Source organism: Tauraco erythrolophus, chromosome Z (assembly GCF_009769465.1).
Source record: "Tauraco erythrolophus isolate bTauEry1 chromosome Z, bTauEry1.pri, whole genome shotgun sequence".
Taxonomy (NCBI): Eukaryota; Metazoa; Chordata; class Aves; order Musophagiformes; family Musophagidae; genus Tauraco; species Tauraco erythrolophus.
Window position 1 is genome coordinate 29,465,054 of NC_141496.1, and position 13,176 is coordinate 29,478,229.

General features: G+C 42.8%; 1 protein-coding gene across 3 annotated transcripts in view; it reads right to left on the bottom strand.

Moving 5' to 3' along the window:
- Positions 1–12,854, bottom strand: part of IQGAP2 (IQ motif containing GTPase activating protein 2) — a 113,675-nt gene extending 100,821 nt beyond the window's left edge. For all 3 annotated transcript variants that reach the window (XM_086630062.1, XM_086630061.1, XM_086630063.1), the window contains exon 1: positions 12,819–12,854. The gene's annotated coding sequence lies outside the window, so the exon portion shown is untranslated. The remainder of the gene's footprint in view (positions 1–12,818) is intronic.
- Between the last annotated feature and the right edge of the window lie 322 nt (positions 12,855–13,176).

Below are 13,176 nucleotides of genomic sequence, written 5' to 3' on the forward strand. Positions count from 1 at the left end.
AAAGCCAATAAGAAGTCATTCCTTTGGTGCCTTCTCAGCACAGCCATCCGCCAAGAGCCCAAAATTTGTTTCTTCAAAGAACTAGACTGCTTACCATGCCTGCCAAAAGCACAAGAACCTCTCATAACTTCTAGTTTACAGAAATTGTTTCATCTTATTCTGTCACTCTCTTCATTAAGAAAAAAAGCGTGTTATTTTGGTGCACTGTTCTTAAAGCCTTCTGGAACACCAGAAAACCATTTTCATACCAGTTTTATTTTAATCAATTGTAGAGCAGCCAGGGGAAAAAAAACCAGAAGTGCCAAAAGGTATTTGCTCTTCCTTGAAAGTTCTCAAGTGGTCTTCACACTTTCTCTCAGCCCTATGCTGTTGCTCACCAGCCTGGTCCGCGGCTCCAAGGATGCCATTACATCTTCCACAGCCAGGAGGAAATGGCCTGCCTTTTGTAGGCAGGGTCTATACCATAGTTAATTAGTTCATTAGTTTCAATTCATGCCAGCTGGGTAATAACAGGATACCATAATTCCCCCTTTTTGTTTTACAATTTCTGGTTTTAGAGTAAAGTGAAGGCTTTATGGTGGGCAGAGACCCAGCCCATTCGTTCCGACTCCAGCACACTTCCCTCCCGTGAATACCACGTTGGGGCTTGCGGCTTTACCTTCTTCACCGAAGGACTCTCGCTCGAGCCCTGTCTCCGGCTCGGGCTACTCTGGCTCCAGCGAGGGCTACTCTGGCTCCAGCGAGGGAGTCGCGGTCCTCAGGGTCTCTCAGACATATCACGTCGGGGTCACCAGATGTTGCTCACCAGCCTGGGCTGCAGCTCCAAGGATTCCATTGCATCTTCCACAGCCAGGAGGAAATGGCCCACCTTTTGTAGGCAGGGTCTATACCTTAGTTAATTAGTTCATTAGTTTCAATTCATGCCAGCTGGGTAACAACAGGATACCATACTACACTCTGCCAGTTTTGTAAGCAAGAGAATGTTAAAGACTCAGATAAAAACAAAACATTCTACAAATTTATTGTTATGCTTTTTTCGTTGCTGATGAACCATAAGTCTTTGGTATGCTGCAGGCAGAGACAATTTTTAATAACAGTTGACTGCTTATTCACGTCCTTGGTTACATGAAAAGCCACACAGCATACTCAGCATTAATTAGTAATCTAATCATGTTATCAAAGTACAAACTATGCAGGAATCTTTATAGAAAATACAATTCCTCCAGTGACACCCAGTTCACAGACAGCACAGAAACAGAATAACCAGCAAGCCCTGCGAACTCTGCCCTTAGAAAGTGGCTTCTCTTGCAACACATGGATCTTGGCATCAGTAAAAGTCAGAAGCACTGCATGCACATTTCATCTTTGAACTTGCTGGAAGATAAAGGATTGATGAAAATTCTGTACTGCAGTGTAGATATCAATGTTTTTAGGAAGCCTGGGAAGCAACAGCAGAATTCAACCCTATGTTTTGAAATCTAATGACAAGCCACATGAAAGAATAAGTCCTTAGAGGTGGACAGATCCAATCTTTCTGCAGTAAAGCAGAATCTAAACAAAAACTGCAAATACAATCTTCTGCCAACATATGGATTTTGGCCTCACTTTCAGAAAGCAGAACAAATACAAACAGCTTTGCTGACCCCAGTGAATGCTCAGTACATCAGGAGCCCTTTACAGATTCCAGAGGAGGTCTCAATTCAGTAGATGCAGTCTATTGCCTCTTTCTTGGCATCTCAGGTTATTGAAAGTCAATCTTGTTAAATCCTCACCCCTGCTCTCCTGGTGGTTGGTTTTGTTTTTTTTTTTTTTGCACTGCAATGGACAAGTTCACTGTTTTGTTAGACATCTTTATGAAGGTCTGAATATGCTGTTTAAGATGCTTTCCTAAGAAGCAAAATAACTACTGTCAACATTGAAAATACCTTTGCAATCCCAGCCAGTAACCAGTAGAGCAAATGGGTTAGTCCCTGCCAGTTTCAGGCACTGAAAACCTCAAGCAGACACCATCTATCCTTCTTACAGTCTTCTTTGGCAATAAACAGTCTTTAAAAGGAGTGCACGATGCTAGAAAACTATCAATGAGGCTCCCTGTATTCCTAGTTTCTCCTTAACATAGTTAAGAGTGCATAAACCCACAAGTAAATTATACAAGTAATAATTAAGTAATTATTACAAGTAATTTATTCCATCTTCTGGAATAAATTCCTGTTTTGAAGTATGTTCTCTCCTATTACTTCTCTCTAAGGAAAACAATATGTGCTACTAACCATCATGTGATACCACTTTGACCTTGAGAAAGTAGAGAAAATGTTGAAATTGGAATCACAACAGAAGTATATTTATTTAACAGCAACAGATCAAGGTCTCTCTCTGTGGGGAGAGAAAGCAGCAGGAATACTAAAAAAAGTATCTGCCAGCTTTATAAAACTGAACACAGAGACATGCCAATATCATTCACTCTTGCATTTACCATGACTTCAACTAGAGCATAAGCTGTCTCAAAACAAGATAGTAGCCATCCCAATATTAAGTATTTAGCTAATCACAAGGTTAAATCAAAGCTCTTGGGCCAGAATACAAGGGAAAGAGGACACGAACAGGAGATGTGAAAATACTGTAAAAGCATGCTATTAAAAATCCCAAAACGCGCAGACACAGCTCTTTCAGTGCCATCAAGACTTTATTAAAAAAATCCACACTTTTTCCCCTCTCAAATAAAGTAGAGAGTTTTGATTTCTGTTTTTGAAAGCAGCCAAAGAAAGTGCACCTCAAGAGTTACTAGGTGTATCAATTGACTCTTCTTATTCTGTAGCTGTTCATCAGAAAAATGGGAAGACCTGAAACCTGACTTCAGTCACGAATCCCGCTGAACTCTGTTCCAGCAAAGAGAGCGCAGCTGAGATCAGGGGCTGGCACTTCCTCAAACATACTGCAAAGCAAATCCCACATGACCAAGTCTGTACATCACGTAAACGCAGATGCGCTGGAGTAAAGCGTGCTGTGCTTTCTGTGGGCCATGACAAGGGAGGTGATGCAATCTGCAGCTTGGAAGCTGTCAGGAAACAGAGATGTTTCAGCTTTTAATGTCCACTGATGCCACATTCTTTCACTGCTTTGATTCTTTAACAGGGAAAAAGAGGTTTGACACCACATGTAGACATGTGTTTGATGTAAATCGTGCTATTTATCCATCTTGGAGCAGCCTGTTTGACAGCCAGGCTTTAAAGACATTCTTGCCACAGAACATGACTTATGATGCATTTGAAGCTCAGACGCTTTCTGTAAGACCAGTGACAAGGTACCCTGTGAGCAAGCGTGGCTGGCACACAGCAGCATCCTCCATGTACCCACCCAGCCTCGCAGCTGAGGCACTGCAGCCAGAGTCCGTGCCCTGGGTTCAATGGCCCTCTACAAATTCCTCCCGCTTCTAAGCCTCCAGTCTGGGATACTTTTTGCACAACTTAGGTGAACCACTCCCTTTTCTCTCCTTACTCCCGCTGCTTCTCCCTATTCCCATCTAAGAAACAAACACACCGATGCCCTGAGCATAACTGTGCCATAGCAGGGCAGTTCCTGCACATCGAGGGATGCTCAGCTGCAGGAACCCCTGCGGCTTTGATTGTCTTCGTGTGCAAATTCTGCCTTTGGCCCTATAACAGACAGACTGTTAGGGAGCAGAACAATTAGGGTAATGAAAGCTTCAGTTTAAAGGCAATTTATTTGCTTAGGAGAGTTCCTCAAACTTTTACTTACTGCACCAAATTCTATAATGTTGCCATCCACTTTGATGGTAACCAAGTTTTAGAAGTAGTTAACGTGCTATAGACAACAGAAGAGCTTGTGTTGTCAGACGAGCTTTATCACTTCCTTTGCAGGGCAAATGCACCACCAACATAAAAAGCTTTAACAACCCAGGTGAGAAAAGTAAGAGCCAGGATTAGAATCGGGCTCTCATCTCTGCTGCCTGTCAAAGTGAGCAGAGTACTCCTGCACCACAGGCATTTGTAGCACACTCTCATCTCAGGGCAGGCTAGCTGTTTGTCCTCTGGGTAGCTGGAAAATTATGCATGTGCTTAATCATCTTGCCAGAATAAATCTGTACTCAATGCTACCATAACAACTCACTTGTCAACACTTCTCAGTTCAAGTTGAATAGAAACGAAAACCTGCAAGATTCTCTCCCCTTCAAGCTTGTAGAGCCATTACACTTGCAACTAGCGGAGGTCTCTGCTTCCAAGTCAGAACCTGTCTAGCATTTATAGTCACTGGAAGCTGTGTGAAATCCTTCCTAGCTCTTGAAGCTCAAGAGCAGCTCTATTCATTTACTTGAGAGGATTCATTCACAGCCTTTCCCCGAGACCGAAATTTGTCAGGCTCAAAAACCCATTCGCAGCTCTCAATCTCTACTGCTGAAACCAATTTCAGGCCTTACTTGTCAAGAATGATGCTAGTGTGCAGCAAAAACAGTGGAATACAATAAGTATTCAAGGCCGTATCCTGCTGCCACCACAGAAACAGACAATGACTATCTCACCTCTATTTTGTGGCTAACAAGGCTAATTCTGAACACACACACACAAGGACAATTACAGCAAGGGTATTATTTTGGGCTAGCATTTCTCTTTCTTACAAACGAGAAACAGGTAACTTCATGGATTGCTTTCTCATCTACACATACACTGGTATCGAACAGGTCCTCTGACCACCTCATGTGATTCAGAATTGCCAAAGCAATCATGACAAGGAATATTTTTTTGTTTGGGTTTTATAGAAAACATTCCTTGGCACATGCAACTGAATTAGTTGAGGTTGTACTAATTCAAGAATGCATGCCAGCTCCTAAACTCAGTCAAGAAACAAACACATCACTTAAATTTTTTTAAAGAATGGCTTAGCTTAAAGAACCTTTTCCCCTGTCAGCATTGAATCTGGGATTCAAGAGATTACCCTAAAATCTCTCTTCCTATGCACTACAGAAAGTGCATGAGTAATTGGAAGAAACACAAGCAGCTGGAAAACAAGCAGACCGTGAAGCATCGAGCACCATTTTCGCAGCCCTTCCTACCTTGAGTGAGGTAAAGAGAATTTGAGGGGTTTACTTGGCCTCACAGAGACCTGCGCATGACTGTCTCTACATCTATCAACAAAAACAGCAAAGCAATTACAGGAGGCTGTACACTATCAGCTTCAAATGACAGTGGCTCCAGAACGTCAAGATGAGGGTAGTCTCACAAATAGTCAAGATCCTGCAAGGTGTGTGCATGCTCGTAGCAACTCTGGGGCACTGCTATACCCCACCTTTTAATAAATCCTTGAATTTAAATGCAGGCAAGTAGAAAATCATCTTTCTTAAAGTATGTGAAACACTGAGACCAACAGCAATCAAAAGCACCATACAGTGCACACACACGGAGCCACACAACCTCGCTACTTCACCTGCTTGGTTATAAGTCTCATCACATGTTGTTTTAAACAGCATCTTCCCAAATCTTAATTGTCAGCAACCGAGTCCCTCACAGACGACTGCCACTCCTCTCTCGTGGTGGGGAACACCCGGGTTTTGCAATAGCGTTATCTACTGACACAGGATTCACATGGTCCGCAGTGAGCCACACCAGCAGCCAAAGCACTTTCTGGCATTACTCCGTAACTAAAGATAGAACGTACAAACTGTCACAGTGCTCCTTCTCCAGTCAGTGAATTGTTGAAATATTTGCACTAAAAGTGATTTTTAAGGGAACTCAAATTTATATCCCTCAGCAGCTGTCTCATCCCATAAAGTGCTTGCTTGCTGTAGCTAGAAGGCAAAAGCCAGATGCAAGGTCACACTCATACAGTGAGCACTGACCCCTCCACTCCCTGGGTTGTTTGTCTAATATGGAACTGGAGGTATAGGGACACACTGGTTCTTTTGCAGATCTCAACAATCACTGGACCAATTTCAGGATCTCCAGTCCCAAAGCAGCAGCTAAGCAAGTCATAGAGAACTGGATTTCTCGCATCTACAAAGCTATAGCAAAAGCCTCCTGGTCTAGGAGCATGTTCCCTGTGAACACTCCATTTCTTGTTTCCTATACAGTGAGATCCCACCAGCATGTATCTGTGGGCTCCTCACCAGCAGCAGTGATCTATACAAAGTAGTGCTATAAGGTCACTAAGTAAAGTTACTGCCTCACCTCTTCTGATCTGTGAAGAGCCATTCACATCTCCCCACAGCAGTTTCTGTAAGAGCCTGAATAAACACTTCTTCCAAAGATCAACAGCTCTCCAGGACATGGCAGTTGGGAAAGGAGGATCTCAGCATGTGAAAAGTACACTCCTGCAAGGGAGCTGTTCAAAAGCAGATTCCATCAACCCAGGTAATTTCCCCCTCCAGTCCAAAGCAAAGAGACACACGACCACATAACAAAGCTTTTTGAACGCTATGCTAATGTTATAGCACAATGGGATACATGCCAGCCAGAAGGCATTGTTTGGTGGTCAGCTACACCAGCAGCGCGGCATGCAACCCTGACAGCCCACCGTCCAGCGCCAGTGGCACGGACGCACAGCACGTGTGCCCAGGCACACATGTTGTGATTTATTCCATCGTTATCACACCGGGAAGTCAAGGCCTTGGCTGTTCTCAGGTGAATAGAAACTACATCCTGACTTACTGAGCAGAGTCCGAATAGCGCAGAAAGAAGGACTTACCCAAAAGTTAAGAGCAGCACTTAAGCCCTTCAACACTAAGCAAAGAACAAAACAGTGTCCTTCTACTTCAGTTAACTGTCACCGGTTCTTCTCAATAGCAGCTTCATAGGAATCCCTCAGGCAAGGTACAAACCTCAAGTCCCTCTGCTACCTCTACTACTCACAGCTGTGTTCCTCTCTGCACAACTCAGCCTCAAGCTTTCCTTTGCCACCCTTCCAGATGTGGAAGTTTTCGTTGGTGATGTGTAGGAATCCCTGCCAGCCTCCCCTGGTTAGCCTGCTTCCTTACTCCTTGGTGTGCTCCATACAGTACCGTAATGACTCAGCTGCTACTGATACCTTAGTGAGGCCACCTCAGGTTACACTTAATATTAACTAGGAGCTACTCTGGGTGCAGAATGAAGCTATCAGTTTGATCTGACAAGCAGCTAGTTTTATGGGTGGAGTATTAAGTCAAACAGGCTTTCAAGCTGCATCACAGATAATCCAAGTTGCAAAGGGGAAAGTGAAGAAGTGAAAATGTCATGTGATGTCTTGGTGAAGGTGATCCTACAAACTACACCAATGTGAAGGCAGCAGAGCATGAACTTCAAATTTGTCACTCTTCTACTAAAAACAAAGTAAAAATAATCACAATTCCTTTTACAAGAGGGTGGTGCCTAAAAGAAAGGTGGAACACTTCGGGAAAGGGAACCAGCTCTGAAGTGACTGTACTGTTAGCTTCAGTGCATGCTTTGGGATAAGAGCCATATGGTTTAGTCTCCAAAAAAAAGGTCACATCCATCACTACTCAGCAGCATTATTCTGCAACTATACACACTAAGCAGTGACCCATAACGTGCACAAATTACTTCAACATCCCAGTGAGCAGGTCAATGCATCCTGTACAGAAACTAGCACAAAGGTTTCCCTCTCCTTCAGATCTTACGATTAAGACTTTTCATATGCAAATATCATTATCCAAGCAATTATTGGATTGATTGATATCACTGACACTTGCATATGAAAACTCTGGCATATCTGCACAATTGTATAACTAACTGGAACAAAAAACTGTTCAACTCAAAAGCTGGCAGCCTGTCTGCTGGGTTACTACCCTTGAGGATCAAGACATGAAACAGCAGAATACTTGCTGAACAATACATCTGTGCAGACTGAGTTACTTCAGTGACAGGTATACCACGGCTAAGTAGGATTCTTACAAGAATTTCATCTCATGAAGCACCCTAATTTCAGACATTTTGCCTTCACAGAGCTGCTGCCAGCCATGTTCATTCACTTCATTAGGCTTAAGGCAGGCAGAGAGGGGAGATGAGCTAAATTCATTATTTGAAACACGTCAGTAGACTACCACTCCCAGAAGAATGATTTTTGGACAAACCCATTCAAAACTGGTTACCATGAAGTAGCTTAACATTTTCTGCTTATATTCAGCTAGTTGCACAGCTATATTACAATTTTATGTCTTTACCTCTAAGCACAAAGCTTTAAAGATTTCCTGTAGTCTGAAAGCAAGGGACTTAAAATAGAGTATTTGAGTAGCATTAATTTGCTCCTCAGCTGCCAGGGCTGCACAGTTGCCACAACTTTGCTCATTGAGAAACAGCAGGACGAAACCTGGTGGAATCTACTTATAGTACCAAGCCTTCATAGGACCCTGACATTCCCCTCAACCATAGGATGGGCTCCAAAGCAACGCTCCATGGTCCCACGGTCCTGACAACTGGAGCAACTTGAGCTTTCTATGGTGCTATGGTACTGCAAAAACTGTTAGCTTTAACTGAAGCCAATTAAGCACTTCAGGATTTGACCTTTTAAGTATATTAAGCTGCAGGTACATTTTTACACAGCAGCTTCCAACTGTGATCTCGTCAGTGACCAATACCACTACTAGCCATTGCAAATCAATTTAATAAAAATCAATACAATGAAGGAGGCAGGTTTTGGAACCTAAATGGAAGATGTCATTTTCTATTGTAAAGAAACTGGAAAAGAATGAGGATTTATATTTTCAAAATAAAAAACTCTGCTTCTCAAAGGAAATCTCCTGGATAGTTTTCCTTCACTGTGTCTTCATCACCATAACACTGAAGCTGAAGCTTCAGTGTTTCACACAATTTCCTGTTCTATTGAATGGCTGAGTAACAAGAGTAAAAAGAGGTAAGGCAAATGCTGGCAGTTCTGGTTATGAAATTGCAACATACACTTTGTAAAACAAAGGGTATCCCATTTCATGCAGAGAGACAAGGTTAGAAAAATGAGGCCTCCTGTGGTTCAAATTCAAGCTTAGCACAAGAAGATATAATTTCCAAGAAGCCAAGAGAAATAGCGTCTGCTTAATTATGGATGATTATAACCCTAGCTAGCCACAACAGATTTACTGTAAACTTGATTTGCATTATATGCCAAAGCTTCAATCACAGTTTAAAGTCCCTGAAATCTCTATTATTGTTTACGGCACAGTAATTGCACGTCTGCAAAGAGACAAGGAACAGCAAAAGCCAAACTCAAGGCACAATCTGATGATCTGGGTATTACAAAAATAATCTCTGGAAAGGAGGATGTTGTGATACATTTTATCTATTAAAATTAACCTAAACCAACAAGACATTAAGGCTTGTGACACAGGCGTTCATGTCCACCTTAAGCCTTTGTGTTTAAGAAAAAGAATTTCCCAAGCAATATTGGAAATCAATTGGTGTAATGTCTGGAGGATTTCTGTTAGAGGCACCCATGGCTACATTGCTGGAAGTGAGAAAATCCCTACTCTTAATTGCTTATTCTTGATTTTATTCTTCTCAGGGGTTCAATGATACTGGATATTATTCATTTTTCTCAACTTTTTTAATATGCAATAAACCTTCCTTAAAGACAAAAATAATAAATCAAACAACATATATAAGCAACCAAAAACTTGATTTATCAGATGTGATTTTTGGGGAGAAACAGGCAAGCAATCTAACAAAATGTTTTTTTCTCTAATATCAAATATAACACCCTATTCAAACGTTAGTGACCTCTGGAGATACTACAGCCCTGCTCATTGTGTTTAAAAAAGCTTCCTATGCCGACATGTGTAACAAGTATCAGATACTGTGCCTAGCACAGAAGGTATTTGCAGAAGCATCAGCTACCAGTCACACGGTTCTTCTTCCATGTTAAACTTGGAAAGTTTTTATTAAAGCTGGGCTACAGGAAGTAAGTGTGCAAACAGTGGTCTGAAAAGCAGCTGAAAGTACACATTCTTCACCTGTTTAATTAACTCTGGTGTTTCAAAATGCAGAGCTGATATAAAATAATATTTTGATTACAAATATGGTGAGAAAGAAACATAACTCCTGCCATAGTACCGTCCCAGTCATGCTCTGCTCCAATCTTTTGCTATTTTAGTACTTACTACTCTTCAATATGAGAATACTCTTCATTGTGTTTGCACACTACTGATCAGCTGAAACAGTATTTGCTGTCATTTCAGCAACTGCAAATTGAATGGAAAAAACTCACCTTACCTGCTTTACCCCATTTCAGTCTATTATTGTCATTGCTATCCATAGTGTCCCAAATACTAAAAAAACCCTTCTGTACATTCAGGTTTTGCAGAAGCAAAAAAACCTTGCCACTGTAAACAGAAATCAAATATGCCAGAGAGGTGTTCCCACTCCCGGGTTTCTCCCAGCAGGGCACTGCTGGGGGTACAGCAGGCAGCAGCCATAGCTCCAGGCACTTTCACAACTGCCTGCTGCACCTGGGGCCAAAGGCACCATCCTGCCTCCTCCTAACCAGCCCCTCTGCCACAAGCACACAGCTGGGAGGAGACCTGTGCATCCCACCTAGACTGCTCCAGCACCAGGGAGCAGGGGCGAGTGTCCACCTGGGACCCCTCTGTTCAGCAGCAAAAGCTGATCCATCAGCCAGCACCTCTGGTGTGCTGTCCAGCCAGCCAGCGCCCTATGGCAAGCGAGCCCCTTGGCAGGGGAAGCACAAGGCTCCTTACACCACAGCACTCATCCCCACTTATACTGTAGGAAGCATTGGCCATGAACATTACCAGTAAATTCCAATTTTCCAAATAGAGATCCAGAAATGTTTCCAGGTGTCAGACAGCCCTGGGAGTGACTGCTCTGGCTGCGAAGTCCCATCACCTGTTGTCAGAGCTAAAGGAGTGTTTCTTCTAGAAAACTGCTAGTGGCATGAACCCATATGAAAATAAACACAAGGAAGAGGAGGGGGTTACTCATAGCAGATGCTGATTTAAGTCACTAATTGTAAAAATAACTTCATGTTTCCTGGCGAAATATCAAGGAGGTGTTTCAAATGAACTAGAGGACTTGAGTTCAAAGTGACAAGTAGACCTGGGAAGGGAGGAGTGTGAAAAATGCCAGGAAGATAAATTAGTAATAATGGTAATAGAAGAGAAAAGATTAGATTTGGAGACTAATTGTTATTCCTACCTTGCCAGAAGCCAGCAGGTAGGCAAGTTGCAATAAACTAAGGAGGAACCTTGAGTAAAATCAAAGCTTGACTCACTGAGGTTTCCCAGGATGGTGGAGCTGACCTAAACTCTCAGCAAGCAAGACGGAGATCTGCTCCCTTCCGTCTCTCCAGCGTGCAGCTGCACCCCATCCCCTTCCTCTTGCCCACACCGATTCTCCTCTGACCCCTTGGTCAGACCAGTCCGCTCACTAAACCACTAGAAAACTAACTCAGCAAGAGAACTACAAATTTCCTGCCAGCACAGCGAGCTGACTCAGCTGGCCAAGGGCAAACTCTTGCAATTGCACAGTCGAGGCAACAGAAGTGTGCAGAGCAGGACAGGCCTCTCTGGCAGCAGCTGTGACACTTGCCATCTTAAATATGTGAACAGGGAACCACTCTGCAGTGGAAAAAGGAAGAAAGCGCACAGGAGGCAACGCCTGCTGCAGCAAAGGAGATATGGTAGCGAACAGGAAGTAAGAACGGTTGATTTTTCCAACACCGACCCTAGGACAAGATCGCTGGCAGCTAGCTGCCCCACCACTGCTGAATGGGTGACTGTCAGTGCTACACAGTGACGGCAAGGGGAACGGTGCGGAAACAAAGGCCAGGGCACTGCCCCGCGGTTGATTCCTGACTGAAGTTATGTTGGGTTACTCCAGTCTAAAAATCCGATGGTTTGTCATCGGACTGAAGTTTCTCAGCTTGTACTACTGATCACCAGAGTTCAAGTTTCCATTTCTCTGTGAAATCCCTAAGAAAGTCATCCAACTGAAGTTTAGGGCTAAAAACATCTTCATCAACAAATGCAGAGAGGAAGCAAGACACTTACCGGTGGTGCCTAGAGCAATAAATTGAGTGCAACAGGAATCTTTGAACGATTCTGACCAGACTGAATGTAAAATGTGCTTTTACACACAACAACAGGAGCACTTCAAGGTACTCTGAAAGCACAAAGATATTGCACCCTGTTTCCTTGCTCAGTAATTATGAAAATATTGAATATTTGTTTTGAGAATGAAGTGTACATAACAGTATATATTCATAAAGATGAAAAAGGTCCCTGTGCACTTGCAGATCAGTGCCTCATCACAGGCTGTTGCTTCAGTAGATGAGTACTCCTGACCAATGGGTTAGAGGAACTAAGGGAAGAGCAGAGTCCAGGTTATCTTATTGCCCTGCCTGCACTTACTATTGAAATACTAAGATTATGTTGATCATTAACCCAGTAAGAACCCAGGTGATTTTCTGCCATTTTAGCAACCTGAGTCACTCCACAGGCACTAGCGCTAAGAAAGGAGCAAGATCACACAGCAGGAAACAAAAAACTTTCCCCAGTTAGTTGCATAAGCCTGACTCAGACTCTCACAAAAGCACAGCCGTAGGTTTTGGTACACAGCCCCTACTTTTTCTGAAGATGATCACAACAGTAACTCTGAGGAGATTGCCTTGATTATTTCTAAATCCTTCTTTGAATTAACTTTTCACATTGGGTGTTAGTTTCTCGTACTGAATGCTATGAAATTCCAATATTAATCTAATCCAAGTAATTCAAGAAGATGAATTAAAAGTTACAATGCTCAAGAAACACAATGGGCCCGAACTTCTGTATTTAAAGGGCAGGTATAAGTGTGCTTTCATTTGCTTACCTTTTTGCTTCTTCTAAGTGGCACAGATACTCGTAAGCAATGTTCTGACGCCTCCTCTCATCCATTTCCTCCGCTGAAAGCCTTTCATCATCCACAATAGCTGCAAACAGAAACCCATATCAAGTTACACACGAGTCAGGGGTGATTCTTAGAGCAATTTTACTGAGAACCTAGGCAAATTACTGCAGAGGAGAAATTAAAATAGTCATCTCTCTTCCTCAAGAGGCCTTTTATAACATGGTGCACATGGATATATAGATCACCAAGAAGATGCTGTTCTCTATACAGTGAATTCAAGTTTCATTTGTTCAAACCCAAGCATCTATTGATCTTTGTTCATTGCCTGGTTTGAGGGCAC